The sequence below is a fragment of the Felis catus genome, chromosome C2 (genome assembly GCF_018350175.1).
Source record: "Felis catus isolate Fca126 chromosome C2, F.catus_Fca126_mat1.0, whole genome shotgun sequence".
Taxonomy (NCBI): Eukaryota; Metazoa; Chordata; class Mammalia; order Carnivora; family Felidae; genus Felis; species Felis catus.
The window spans coordinates 107,103,381-107,118,434 of record NC_058376.1 but is presented as its reverse complement, the minus strand read 5'-3'; positions in this window follow the sequence as shown (position 1 = coordinate 107,118,434).

The following is a 15,054-nucleotide window of genomic DNA, read 5'->3' as shown; positions in this document are numbered from 1 at the left end:
CTTTCTTCATCTCACTGGCATAGGAAACTGTTGATCATCCTCAGTATTCTTACCTGTTTCTCTCTAGTATTATTATTAGACTTTACACCAGAGAATTAGGGATTGCTTTTTCTGACTTCTCACACACAACTGAGCCAGACAAGATTTTAGCTAGAAAATATTAACAATAATAAGATAGATATATGTTTTGTACAGGAAAATGTTGCAAGAAGTCTTTTTTTTATCCTATGTGGTAATATACATGTAACATTGCCAAGTACAAATGATTTAGGAAAGTGAATATTTACTTCTTCGTATGATAGTCAGAAGAGGGTACAATCATGTTTTATCTCTACTTACAATGAGAAAAACATACTGAAAAATAGCTTTATACAAGCCCTGGAAGGTTATCTTTTCTTGTAACTTACTGAATTGAATTTGACTCCAAAATTACACACACACAAAATCAAGTTCTAAAGGCTCTAAAAGCAATTACTTATGGACAGTATTTTTTGGCCTCTATTTCTCTAAAGATAGTACTGCAACTTTTTTTTTTTAATTTTTTTTTTAACGTGTATTTATTTTTGAGACAGAGACAGAGCATGAATGGGGGAGGGTCAGAGAGAGAGAGGGAGACACAGAATCCGAAACAGGCTCCAGGCTCTGAGCTGTCAGCACAGAGCCCGACGCAGGGCTTGAACCCACAAACCACGAGATCATGACCTGAGCCGAAGTCGGACGCTTAACCGACTGAGCCACCCAGGCACCCCAGTACTGCAACTTTTGCACCTCTACTCTCTTTTTTTTAAATGTTTATTTAGTTATTTATTTTGAGAGACATACACACACACGTGCGCGCGCGCGCACACACACACACACACACACATACATGCCACGCACACATGAGAAGGGGAAGGGCAGAGAGAATGGGAGAGAGACAATCTCAAGCAAGGATTCTCTGCCCCAACTTGGGGCTCAGTCTCACGAACCATGAGATCATGATCTGAGCCGAAATAGTTAGATGCTTAACCCACTAGCCACCCAGGTGCCCCAGTCCATATTATTTCCTAAATTTATGTCTAAAATGTATCTCTTCTTCCTAATACAATATTTCCCATAATACTGACATATAAGATGTCTTTTTTCTTTTTGCAGTGTACATTTTAGAGTTTAGCACTATTGTGGGGATACAATTGGTCTTTTTCTCTTTTTAAAAACTTGGGACATTAAGAGCTAAATCATTAAATAAAATACTGAACACAAATTTATCCTTTTACTAACCTAAGAGTTTATTCACTCCATTTTTAGAAACATTTCTAAGATTTAAATAACCTCTGTATAGAGACGTCCCTAAATCTTGCACAGAGTAGGTACTTAATTTATGGAGTTTAATCCTTCAAGATGATACATTATCTAAACTAGTGATTTGTATCTTTCAACTGTTCCCATTCAACCTGTTCTGTATTAAAGTTATTTGAATGTATGTACTATCATGAATGGTCTGGTCAATTTCCTGAAGTGGGAATCATGTCCTGCATCTTTGTTCTCTTCATAGCACCTAGCACAAGGGCTTTCATGTTGCAAAAGTTTGGTAGATACTTAAGCTGAGAGGGCAAAAAACCAAAAACAAAAACAATACAGAACTTCATGAAAACCTATAGCAAACGTCACACTGGTGAAATATTAAAAATAATTCTTTTTGAAATAGGGAATAAACCAAGAAGATCTTCTACTGCAACGTGTATTCAGTATTGATCACTGAAATGGACATTCAAGTCAGTCCAATGTGATTGGGGGTGGGGGGAGAAGAGGAGAAATCACAAAAAAGGAAGGAAGGAAGGAAGGAAGGGTAAGGATGAAGGGAGAAGGGAGGAAAGGAAAGGTAGAGAAAAAAGAAAAAGTATGATATGATGTTAGAAAGAAGGAAAAAACTAACTTTACACAGATGATATAATTATTACATAAAAAATCTAAAAGACTCTCTAGATATAATTCATAAGAGAGTTTAGCAAGGTTGCTAGATTTTAAGATCAACATATATAAGCCCAACTGCATTCCAAAACACTAACTACAAAAAATATAGAAACACATTTTTAAAAGTTAATTAAAATAGCTCTTATAATAGTAGAGATAGATAGGGACGCCTGGGTGGCTCAGGCGATTTTGGCTCAGGTCTTGAGCTCATTCATGGTTGATGAATCCAAGTCCCACATCAGGCTCTGTGCTGACAGCTGGAAGCCTGGAGCCTGCTTTGGATTCTGTGTCTCCCTTTCTCTCTGCTCCTCCCCTGCTCATGCTCTGTCTCTCTCCCTCTCAAAGATAAACAAAAAACATTAAAATTAAAAAATTAAAAAATAGTAGAGATAGAAAAAGTATTAAGAATAAATGTAACAAAAATGTGCAAGACTTTAATGGATAAAATTATAAAAAATTGTTTTTAAATCTTTAAAAGTTGAGAGATGTACCATGTTTGTATCAAAGTTACTTGTATGTATTTCATATCACTCATAGGAAGACTCAATATCACAATGGTGTCATTTGTGTGAATTCAATATTATTCCAATCAAAATCGTAACTAATGTGTTCATGGATGTTGACAAAATGGAAATTGACCAGGTTGTTATTTCCAGTCAGGCTGGTATAACAAGGACCAGATTTAACCAATACCTAAAAACCCAAAAAATGGACAAGATATATGAAAAAATGCTTGTCATGATTTTGAACATCAGTCATTGAAGGACAGTAATTCCTGAAATATGGAAAACAAATGAGATGAGCCCTTTGCTTGCCACAGATTATTGCCTTGCGAGAGTTTCCACACCTGGCTGCAGAGGTGAAAACCTAAAGGGAGTCAGGTGGACTCTTTGAGTTCAGGAGACGGAGCTGATAGTCCAGAGAGGCCAAGATGGCTAGAATATGCCAAGCGAGTACTGAGAGGAGAGAGCTGTGATGATCCCCTTTCTAGGATCTGTGAGTGTAATAAACTCTGTTTTTCTAAGTCTCTCCTAGGGCTCCTCTTATGGCTGCCCTGACTGACTTGAAAGAACACAGAAGACAGAAGAACATGGGTTCTTTCATTCTGTGTCTTTGCTTCACTTGTCTAACACCATTAACACCATGCTAACTTTGTGACTAAAGCCGTGCTAATTAAGACAGTGTCTTCTTGACAGTGATAAACAAGTAAACTAGTGAAAAAGAATGAAAGAGTCAAGGGAAGTCCTATCGATATTTGGAAACAATATAATTCATACCTGGCATTGCAGGCCAAGGAAGGAAATAAGAACTATTTAATAAGTAGTGTTGGGGCTAACGATTAGTCAAACAATAAAAGCAAAATTGGAACTTTAGCTTACATCATAAACAAAATTTATGTGTAAGTAAATTAAAGACTGAATTGTGAAAAATATTTTTTAAGTTTTAGAAGAGAGGGGCACCTGGGTGGCTCAGTCGGTTAAACATCTAGCTTTGGCTCAGGTCATGATCTCAGGGTTCATGGGTTTGAGCCCTGCATTGGGCTCCGTGCTGACAGCTCAGAGCCTGGAACCTGCTTCAGATTCTGTGTCTCTTCTCTCTCTTCCTCTCCTCCACTTGAGTTCTCTCTCTCTCTCTTTCAAAGCTAAATAAACATTAAAAAAAATTGTTTTGAAGTTTTATAAGAGAATATAGAAATATTTTGAATTGGGGCAGAAAATATTTCTTAAAATAAAAAACATAAACTATACATAAGTTTGATAATTTCAACTTTATTATAATTTAAAACTTCTGTTAATCAGAGCGTGGAAATTTTTTGTGTGTCTCGAATCCGTGAAATACAGCCAGACCAACACTAAACCATCCTGCACACCTAGAAAACTGACTGGAGGATTAACACAACAATCTGCACAACCTGAACCACAGAATTCAGCGGGTATGCGGCACGGAGAGGTGAACTTGGGGAGCAAGAAGTCCCGGGAAGAGAGGTGCTTTTGTGGGCAGAGAGAGGATGGAGACAGGGGGAGAAAACGGGAAAAGCACTCCTCCCCAAAAGCAGCTGGAGAGAAAGTGGAAAATTGGAAACAGCCACAGGGACTAAACTAAAAAGGGAGAAAGGAGAAAGGAGAGGGTTTAAATTCCATTAAGACTGTAAACAAGGGGGGCACAAAGGCAGCAACACCACAGATCCATACCTGGCGGTGCTCTGGTGGGAAGGGTGAATCCCCAGGAACAGAGTAGGGTCCGGGAGGTTCTCAAGCCACACGAGGAAAAGCGGTTCCACTGCTGGAAGGACATTTGGTAGAGACTGCTGAAGCCACCTGGTCCCAGCAGACCCCAGAGAACGGTCACATTCGCTGGTGCTGGAACAAGGTCGTTAAGGGTGAAGCTTGTGCCAGATGTGTGTTGTGATTTTCCGCAATCCCTGAAAAGCTGCTGCTACACTATGTCCCGAATTTTTCCTGGGGTGGGCTGGCACCTGGCTGCAGTCTTCGGCCACCGGCAGCAGCAGGGTCCAGCAAGCGTTCCTGGGTGCAGCCAACACTCGGCCATTGTTCATTCGGCCACTGCTTGGTGAGACCCTCCCGCAGAGGGGTGGAAGGGGTCAAAGCCGCAGTCCTTCAGAAGTAAGGGGCCGGGGAAGGCAGCCGCATCTGAGACAAACTCGGGAGAGAGGTACTGCCTGGGGCCTGGTCACAACAGTGAAAAAGCGGAGAGTGGACGAAAGCTGAAGACAGTATGGGTGCTCGATTGCTGATCGGAAAAAACGGAATTCCGATACTAGAGACTGGGTAGAGGGGTGACGCCCTTTCCACCGCTCCCAGGCATGCGCATACGCACCTATGAGCAGAGCAACAATCCACCCCAGTAGGCTAGCAGTGCCATCTAGTGGAGAACGTAGCCATTACACTGAGCCCCGCCCAACTGGGCCAACCTCACTCTTCAGGAACACAAGTCTCACCACTTACTTAGTTTATGGACTAGAAAGCACTTCATAGTCTGACTTCTAGGGGAAAATGAAGTAATTTCAGTCTTATTTCAATCTATTAGCAGGCCCATCTATTCAATTTTCTCTCTTTTTTTTCTCTTTTTCACTTCTTTTTCTTGAATACAGAAAGAGAAAAAATTCATTTTTATTTTCAATTTTTATTAAAAATATGTTCCTTTAATTTTTTTACTCTATTTTTACTTTTGTGTAAATTTTTTCAAATTCTATTTTACTTACATCATTTTATTTTAGTCTACTTCAGTGTAGTCATTATTTCAAATTTTCAAACGATTTCCTTTTTTTCTTTTTTTTCTCTTTTTCATTTCTTTTCTTTTTCTTGAATACAGAAAAATTCATTTTTAATTTTAATTTTTATTAAAAATATATTTTTTAATTTTTCTACTATATTCTTTACTTTGTGTAAATGTTTTCAAATTCTATTTTACTCCCATTATCTCATTTTAGTCTACCTCAGTGTATTCATTTTTTTCAAATTCTCAAACAATTTCCATCCCCCCCCTTTTTTCCCTAATCTGTCAAACCTCTTTCAACACCCAGACCAAAACACACCTAGGATCTAGCATCATTTATTCGATTTGTGTGTGTGTGTGTGTGTGTGTGTGTATTTTTAATTTTAATATTTTTTTAATTTTAATTTTTCTACCTCATTAATTTCTTTTCTCCCTTCAAAATGACAAAATGAAGCAATTCACACCAAAAGAAAGAGCACGAAGAAACAACACCCAGGGATTCAATCAACACAGATACAAGCAAGGTGTCTGAACCGGAATTTAAAATCATGATAATAAGAATACCAGCTGGAGTCCTAAATAGATTAGAATCCCTTTCTACAGAGATAAAAGAAGTAAAAAGTAGAATGAAATTTAAAAGGCTATAACTGATCTGCAATCACAGATGGATGCCTCGGTGGCAAGGATGGATGAGACAGAACAGAGAATCAGTGATATAGAGGACAAACTTATGGAGAAAAATGAAGAAGAAAAAAAGAGGGAGATTAAGGCAAAAGAGCACAATTTAAGAATTAGAGAAATCAGTGACTCATTAAAAAGGAGCAACATCAGAATCATAGGGGTCCCAGAAGAGGAAGAGAGAGAAATAGGGGTAGAAGGGTTATGTGAGCAAATCATAGCAGAAAACTTCCTAACCTGGGGAAAGACACAGACATCAAAATCCAGGAAGCACAGAGGACCCCCAATAGATTCAACAAAAACCGACCATCAACAAGGCATATCATAGTCAAATTCACAAAATACTCAGGCAAAGAGAAAAATCATTAAAGCAACAAGGGAAAAAAAGTCCCTAACCTACAAGGGAAGACAGATCAGGTTTAGAGCAGACCTATCCACAGAAACTTGGCAGGCCAGAAAGGAGTGGCACGCTATAGTCAATGTGTTGAATCGGAAAAATATGCAGCCAAGAATTCTTTCTCCAGGAAGGCTGTCATTCGAAATAGAAGGAAAGATAAAAAAGTTTCCCAGAAAAACAAAAATTAAAGGAGTTTGTGACCACTAAACCAGGCCTACAAGAAATTTTAAGGGGTACTCTCTGAGGGGAGAAAAGATGATATATATATATATATATATATATATATATATATACACATATATATATAAATTTATAAATAAATTTATAAATTTATTTATATATTTATATATAAATATATAAATATATATATAAATTATATATAAATTTTAAGGGGTACTCTCTGAGGGGAGAAAATATATATATATATTAAATACCAAAAGCAACAAAGATTAGAAAGGACCAGAAAACACACCAGAAACTCCAACTCTACAAGCATCATAATGGCAAATAAGTTTCACTACTTAACTCTAAATGTCAATGGACTCAATGTTCCAATCAAAAGACATAGGGTAACAGAATGGATAAGAAAACAAGATCCATCTATATGCTGCTTACAAGAGACCCACTTTAGACCTAACGACACCTTCAGATTGAAAATAAGGGAATGGAGACCTATCTATCATGCTAATGGTCAACAAAAGAAAGCCAGAGTAGCCGTACTTATATCAGACAATCTAGATTTTAAAATAAAGACTGTATCAAGAGATGTACAAGGGCATTATATCATAATCAAGGGGTCTATCCACCAAGAAGACCTAACAGTTGTAAACATTTATGTGCCAAATGTGAAAGCACCCAAATATATAAATCAATTAATCACAAACATAAACTCATCAATAGTAATACCATAATAGTAGGAGACTTCCAAATCCCACTCACAGCAATGGACAGATCATCTAATCAAAAAATCAACTAGGAAACAATGACTTTGAATGACACACTGGACCAGATGGATTTAACAGATATATTCAGAACTTTTCGTCCTATAGCAGCAGAATATACATTCATCTCCAGTGCACAGAATAGGTCACATACTGGGACACAAATCAGCCCTAAAGAAGTACAAAAAATTGAGATCAGACCATACATATTTTCAGACCACAGTGCTATGAAACTCGAAATCAACCACAAGAAAAAATTTGGAAAGGTAACAAATACTTGGAGACTGAAGAATGAATGGGCTAACGAAGCAGTTAAAGACGAAATTAAAAAGTATATGGAAGTCAATGAAAATGATACCACCACAATCCAAAACCTCTGGGACGCAGCAAAGGCGGTCATAAGAGGAAAGTATAGCAATCCAGGCCTTCCTAAAGAAGGAAGAAAGATCTCAGATACACAACCTAACCTAACGCCTTAAGCAGCTGGAAAAAGAACAGCAAATGAAACCCCAAACCAGCAGAAGACAGGAAATAATAAAGATTAGAACAGAAATTAATGCTATTGAAACCAAAAGAACAGTAGAACAGATCAATGAAACCAGAAGCTCGTTCTTTGAAAGAATTAACAAAAATGATAAACCACTAGCCAGTGTGATCAAAAAGAAAAAGGAAAGGACCCAAATAAATAAAATCAAGAATGAAAGAGGAGACATCACAACCAACACAGCAGAAATACAAACAATAATAAGAGAATATTATGAGCAATTATATGCCAATAAAATGGGTAAGCTGGAAGAAATGGACAAATTCCTAGAAACATATACACTACCAAAAGTGAAACGGGAAGAAATAGAAAATTTGAACAGACCCATAACCAGTAAAGAAATCAAATTAGTAATAAAAAAATCTGCCAAAAAACAAGAGTCCAGGGCCAGATGGATTTCCAGGGGAATTCTACCAAACATTTAGGGAAGAGTTAACACCTATTCTCGTGAAGCTGTTCCAAAAAGTAGAAATGGAAGGAAAACTTCCAAACCCTTTCTATGAAGCCAGCATTACCTGATTCCAAAACCAGAAAGAGACCCCACTAAAAAGAAGAACTATAGACCAATTTCCCTGATGAAAATGGATGCAAAAATCCTCAACAAGATATTAACCAACCAGATCCAACAATATATTAAAAAAATTATTCACCACGACCAAGTGGGATTTATACCTGGGATGCAGGGTTGGTTCAATATCTGCAAAACAATTAACGTGATTCATCACATCAATAAAAGAAAGGACAAGAACTATAGGATCCTCTTCATAGATGCAGAGAAAGCATTTGACAAAATACAACATCCTTTCTTGATAAAAACCCTCAAGAAAGTAGGGATAGAAGGATCTTACCTCGAGATCATAAAAGCCATATATGAATGACCCAACGCTAATATAATCCTCAATGGGGAAAAACTGACAGCTTTCCCCCTAAGGTCAGGAACAAGACAGGGATGTCCACTCTCACACTGTTATTCAACATAGTATTGGAAGTCTTAGCCTCTGCAATCAGACAACACAAAGAAATAAAAGGCATCCAAATCAGCCAGGAGGAGGTCAAACTTTCACCCCTCACAGATGACGTGATGCTCTATATGGAAAACCCAAAAGATGACACCAAAAAACTGCTAGAACTGATTCATGAGTTCATCAAAGTTGCAGGATATAAAATCAACGCACAGAAATCAGTTGCATTCCTATACACCAGCAATGAAGTGACAGAAAGAGAAATCAAGGAATCCATCCCATTTACACTTGCCCCCAAAACCATAAATACCTAGGAATAAATCTAACCAAAGAGGTGAAAAATCTATACACTGAAAACTATAGAAAGCTTATGAAAGAAATTGAAGAAGACACAAAAAAAATGGAAAAAGATTCCATGCTCCTGGATAGGAAGAACAAATATTGTTAAAATGTTGATACCACCCAAAGCAATCTACATATTCAACACAATCCCTATCAAAATAACACTAGCATTCTTCACAGAGCTAGAACAAATAATCCTAAAATTTGTATGGAACCAGAAAATAGACAAAGCAATCTTGAAAACGAAAACCAAAGCAGGAGGTATCACAATCCCAGACTTCAAGCTATACTACAAAGCTGTAATCATTAAGACAGTATGTTACTGGCACAAAAACAGACACTCAGATCAATGGAACAGAATAGAGAACCCAGAATTGGACCCAGAAACGTGTGGCCAACTAATCCTTGACAAAGCAGGAAACAATATCCTATGGAATAAAGACAGTCTTTTCAGCAAGTGGTGCTGGGCAAACTGGACAGCAACATGCAGAAGAATGAACCTGGACCACTTTCTTACACCATCCACAAAAATAAACTCAAAATGGATGAAAGACCTAAATGTAAGACAGGAAGCCATCAAAATCTTCGAGAAGAAATCAGGCAAAAACCTCTTTGATCTTGCCTGAAGCAACTTCTTACTCAACACATCTCCAGAGGCAAGGGAAACAAAAGCAAAAATGAACTATTGGGACCTCATCAAAATAAAAAGCTTCTGCACAGCAAAGGAAACAATCAGCAAAACTAAGAGTTAACTGACAGAATGGGAGAAGATAGTTGCAAATGACGTATCAGATAAAGAGTTGGTATCCAAAATCTATAAAGAACTTCTCAAACTCAACAGCCAAAAAACAAATAATCCAGTGAAGAAATGGGCAAAAGACATGAATAGACACTTCTCCAAAGAAGGCATCCAGGTGGCCAACTGACACATGAAAAAATGCTCCACATCACTCATCATCAGGGAAATACAAATCAAAGCCACGATGAGATACCACCTTACACCTGTCAGAACTACCAACATTAACAACTCAGGCAACAATAGATGTTGGCGAGGATGAGGAGAAAGAGGATCTCTTTTGCATTGTTGGTGGGAATCAAGCTGGTGCAGCCACTCTGGAAAACGGTATGGAGGTTCCTCAAAAACTAAAAATAGAAATACCCTACGACCCAGCAATTGCGCTACTAGGTATTTATCCAAGGGATACAGATGTGCTGTTTTGAAGGGACACATGCACTCCCATGTTTATAGCAACACCATCAACAATAGCCAAAGTATGGAAAGAGCCCAAATGTCCCTCAATGGATGAATGGATAAAGAAGATGTGGTATATACATATACAATGGAGTATTACTCGACAATCAAAAAGAATGAAATCTTGCCATTCGCAACTACATCGATGGAACTGGAGGGTATTATGCTAAGTGAAATTAGTCAGTCAGAAAAAGACAAAAATCATATGACTTCACTCATATGAGGACTTTAAGAGACAAAACAGATGAACATAAGAGAAGGGAAACAAAAATAATATAAAAACAGGGAGGGGGACAAAACAGAAGAGACTCATAAATATGGAGAATAACTGAGGGTTACTGGAGGGGTTGTGGGAGGGGGGATGGGCTAAATGGGTAAGAGGCATTTAGGAATCTACTCCTGAAATCATTGTTGCACCATATGCTAACTAATTTGGATGTAAAATTTAAAAATAAAATAAAATAAAATAAAATTCTCATCAGGAAAAGGAAAAAAAACCTTATGTTAATCAAAAGATACCATGGAGTAAGTGAAAGGGCAAATCCCAACTGGGAAAAAAATATTTTCTACACTTATAACTAGCAAAATATTAATAGCCAGGATATACAAATAATCAAAAAGAACAAAGCAAACAACTCTATTTTTGAAAAATGGACAAAAAGATGGACAGTTTACAGAAGACAAAACATAGATGGCTAATAAACACAATAAGATGCTCACCTACATTAATAACCAAGAAAATGGAGAAGAAAGCCACAAAGCTATTTTATACTCATCAAAGGCAAAAAAAAGTCTCAAACCACCAAAAGTTGCTGAGGAAATGGAATGTAAGGGACCCCACTGACTGCTAGTGGAGCAGAAATAATACCATCACTTTGGAGAAAAATTCAGTAATATCTTATAAAGTTGAACAAGTAAATACCCCTGATCCAGCAATTGCACTCCCCATTAGGAACCATAGAGAAACTCATATGTGTGAACCAGGAAACACACGAGAGCATTCATATTATTTCCATAAACCCTTCTTTTCACCACCCCAAAAAGGGGGGAAAAAAAGCATAAACAGAACACTGGATAAATAAGTTGTAGGATATTCACAAAATGAAATAATATACGGCAGTGAAAATGAATGAGCCAGAGCATAACATTCAATGTGGATTAATCTCACAAATGTAATGAAGCAAAAACAAGCATATATAGACCTTTGCAGAAACTACAATTTCTCAAGCCGTTCTCTACTGTCTTCCATGTAATAGAATGCCAGTATTACTTGGCAAATTGCTTCTCAGAATAAAGGGGACCCTGTAGTTTTGTGTGGTCCTGTGATTTTGTTCAGGCCAATGGGTTGTAATCGGAAGGGCTAACTATGACTTCCAGGAACTTAGCTGGCTAACTCAGCTGTCAATGACCCTTTCTTGCCTTTCTGCCTTTTCCCTTTCTTCTAGTCAGCAATGTGAACATAGTGGCCAAAACTCCAGCAGCTAACTTCATTTGTTTTTTTGATGTTTATTTATTTTTGAAAGAGAGAGAAAGAGAGGACACACATGCAAGGGAGGGGCAGAGAGAGAGGGAGACAGAGGATCTGAAGTGGGCTCCATGCTTACAAGAGAGAGCCCAATGCAGGCTCGAACTCACGAACCGTGAGATAGTGACCGCAACTGAACTTGGAAACTTAACAGGTTGAGCCACCCAGGCGCCCCTACAGCAGCTAACTTTAGACTAGAGGTGGTATTGAGAATAGAAGCCATGAGCTAGGATGAAACAGATTCCTAGGTACCACTGTATTAGCCCTGGATAGCCTACCTTCAGATTGCTTTTATGCAATAGAGGAATAAACTTGTATTTGGTTTAAGCTGCTTGCCTGCCTTCCTTCCTTCCTCCCTCCCTTCCTTCCTTCCTTCCTTCCTTTTTCTGTGTTACATCCACTTGTTTCCATTACACTTGATACAGATGTAAGTAAGATTTAAAATCATGCAAATCAATTAGCGTGTAGCAAAGGTAGGGCAAAGCATGCAGTGGTAAACAACAAATTCAGGATTGTGATTACTTTTGGGGTGGAGTGCAGGGGGAAGAGTTGGGAGATTTCTATACAACACGTATCGACTCAGTTTTGCTGTATTCTTTATACTTTTCTGTGTGTCTTAAATTCTGGCATCACACTATTTAAGACTTTGGAGGCTTTGGAGCATAAGGCATATGGAATTATTCATTATGGATCCTGGTTTTGAGCTGCCCCCCTCGATTCTCCTTTCCCTTTGCTAACCTGAGTCGGACAAACAGGAAGAAACCTGCAGGTGCTTTTGACTCTCTTCCTTGAAGAACAAAGCAGCCACCCTGTCTGCTTCCCCTCCTCTCCTCTGTTCTTGTTCCTCACAGATACTCAGGGAAGCCATCCTTCAGCCCTACGTCTTTCCGATCTTAGACCATCTTCATACTTCCTTTCCAAGTGTCACCTCAGCCCATGTTCCTAGAAAAGGAGGAGCGGGAGTAGAGGACAGATGGCCTCCATCATCCCTGCATCTTGGGGTGGTTTGGTTCTACTTCACATTAAGCTTTCCTTTTCTCAGATGGCAATCATTCCAAAGAGCTGAAGAAGAGGAGGCTTTGCTGCAGGGCCAGCTGTTGCTTAGTGCTTGGCACACGAGCCTGCCGTCTCCCTACCATGCTAAGAGGATGTCAGATCTGTTGGGCATTTAGGAGCATGCCAAGAACAGAACAGCTTCTACAATGACAGTGTAACAATTTCCCTCTGGAACATTTCACAAATGGGTTGATGGGATTAGACAGCATGCCTTTCTTAGAAGACTTTATAGACACGACCATTTATACAAAGATGAAAGTGGTGTTTTGGGGAAAACGCCAAGTTGCAAATCTGAGGTGGAGAAGATTTTCCATTAACCTTGTATCTACTAGGCTGTCTATTAATTTCAAATGATAAAGGGATGTCAGATAAAGCCAATTAGCATAAAACACTCTTAGTCAGCTTTGCGAACCTTCAACAAATAGAAACAAGAATGAAGGACATTTGGGGATGGAGTTTTTCCAAGGGGCTATTAAAAGTGATTGTGTCTTCACTTTCTTTCATCTTGTATATTCTATGTGCAAGTCCTAAGGCAACTACTAAGTGATTTCCTAAATCCATTCTTCCTGTCTTTTCTCTTCTTTGTGATTTAATGCCCTAGATCACTTTGCAGAGAAGAGACAAATGGTGACACATTTTTTCTTGAGAAGGAAATACACGATTACACCTGATATCCAGAATGACTGGGAGTCTTTTGACCTGCTGGGAACATGCCACTTTTACATTCTTGGTGCAACTGTAGCGATGAAGTTTCCCCTTGGGGTTATTTCAGTGCTTGAGAGTGAGGACTGTGGTACACTAACGGATGAACACGGTACAAATCGAGTTTGTGTGGTAGTGATTCTTTGTTTTCCAGATGGGTACGCTATTTCAGATAAATTTTTTAGAAGCAATTTATTATTCCCATTTTTTCATAAGACAACCAAGGTTCACAGTGATTAAATTACTTGCTCCATATCTACCAAGTGTGTGAGCCAGATAAGAAATTTTTTCATGGATGAGAAGATTTAATCCTCCTTTTCCCCCAGCTTTATCGAGGTATAATTGACATACATCACTGTGTAATTTTAAGGTGTACAAAATACTGTGAAATGATTACCACAATAAGTTTAGTTTGCTGCCATTAGCTCATGCTGATACAATAAAAAGAGGAAGGAAAAATATATTGTTTTCCTTGTGATGAGAACTCTTAGGATTTACTCTTAACCACATTTCTACATGTCATAGAGCAGTGTTAACTATAGTCCCCATACTGCACATTACATCCCTAGTATTTATTTTTCATATAACTGGAAATTTGTACCTTGTGACCACTTTCCTCCAATTCCTGTTCCCCCCATCCCAGTGGACATGATGAGCAAAGGCACAGAGGTAAATGTGAAAAAGGCTGCTTACAAGATGAGTAAAATAGGCTTGTGTTGGAAGTATAAAGCACTCCTTTGGGGAAACAATAGTGCTAATAACAACTAACACTTTACTAAGCCCTTTGCCTCTATTATATCATTTAATCCTCACAATAATCTTATGAGGCCTTTTTTGTTTTTTCATTTTCATTTTTTTGTGAAAGTTTATTCATTTATTTTGAGAGAGAGAGAGAAAGAATCCCAAGCAGGCTCCCAGTGTGGAGCTCAACATGGGACTCAATCCCATGAACCCCAAGACCATGACCTGAGCTGAAATCAAGAGTCGGATGCTTAACCTACTGAGCCACACAGGCACCCTGAGGCCTTTTTTTAATCCCCTTTTTGTAGATGAGGAAACTGAGATAGAGAGAAGTAACTTATCCAAGGTCACTTAGCTTATAAGTGGCAGAAGCAGAACTGAATTCGTTATGGACTGAATGCTTGTGTCCATCCCCCAACCCCAACTCCACAATGCATATGTTGAAGCCCTACCCCCAATGTGATGGTATTTGGAGAGGAAGCCTTTGGGACATTATTAGGTTTAGATGAGGTCAGGAGGGTGGGGCTTTCATGATGGAATTAATGCCCTTATAAGAAGAGACACAAGAGAGCCTTCTCTCTCTCTCTCTCTCTCTCTCTCTCTCTCTCTCTCTCTCTCTGCTTGCATCACAGAAGAAAGGCTTTGTGAAGGCATGCAAGAAGGTAACTATCTGCAAGCAAGAAAGTGAGTTCTCACCAGAAGTTGAATGCTGCTGGGATTTTGA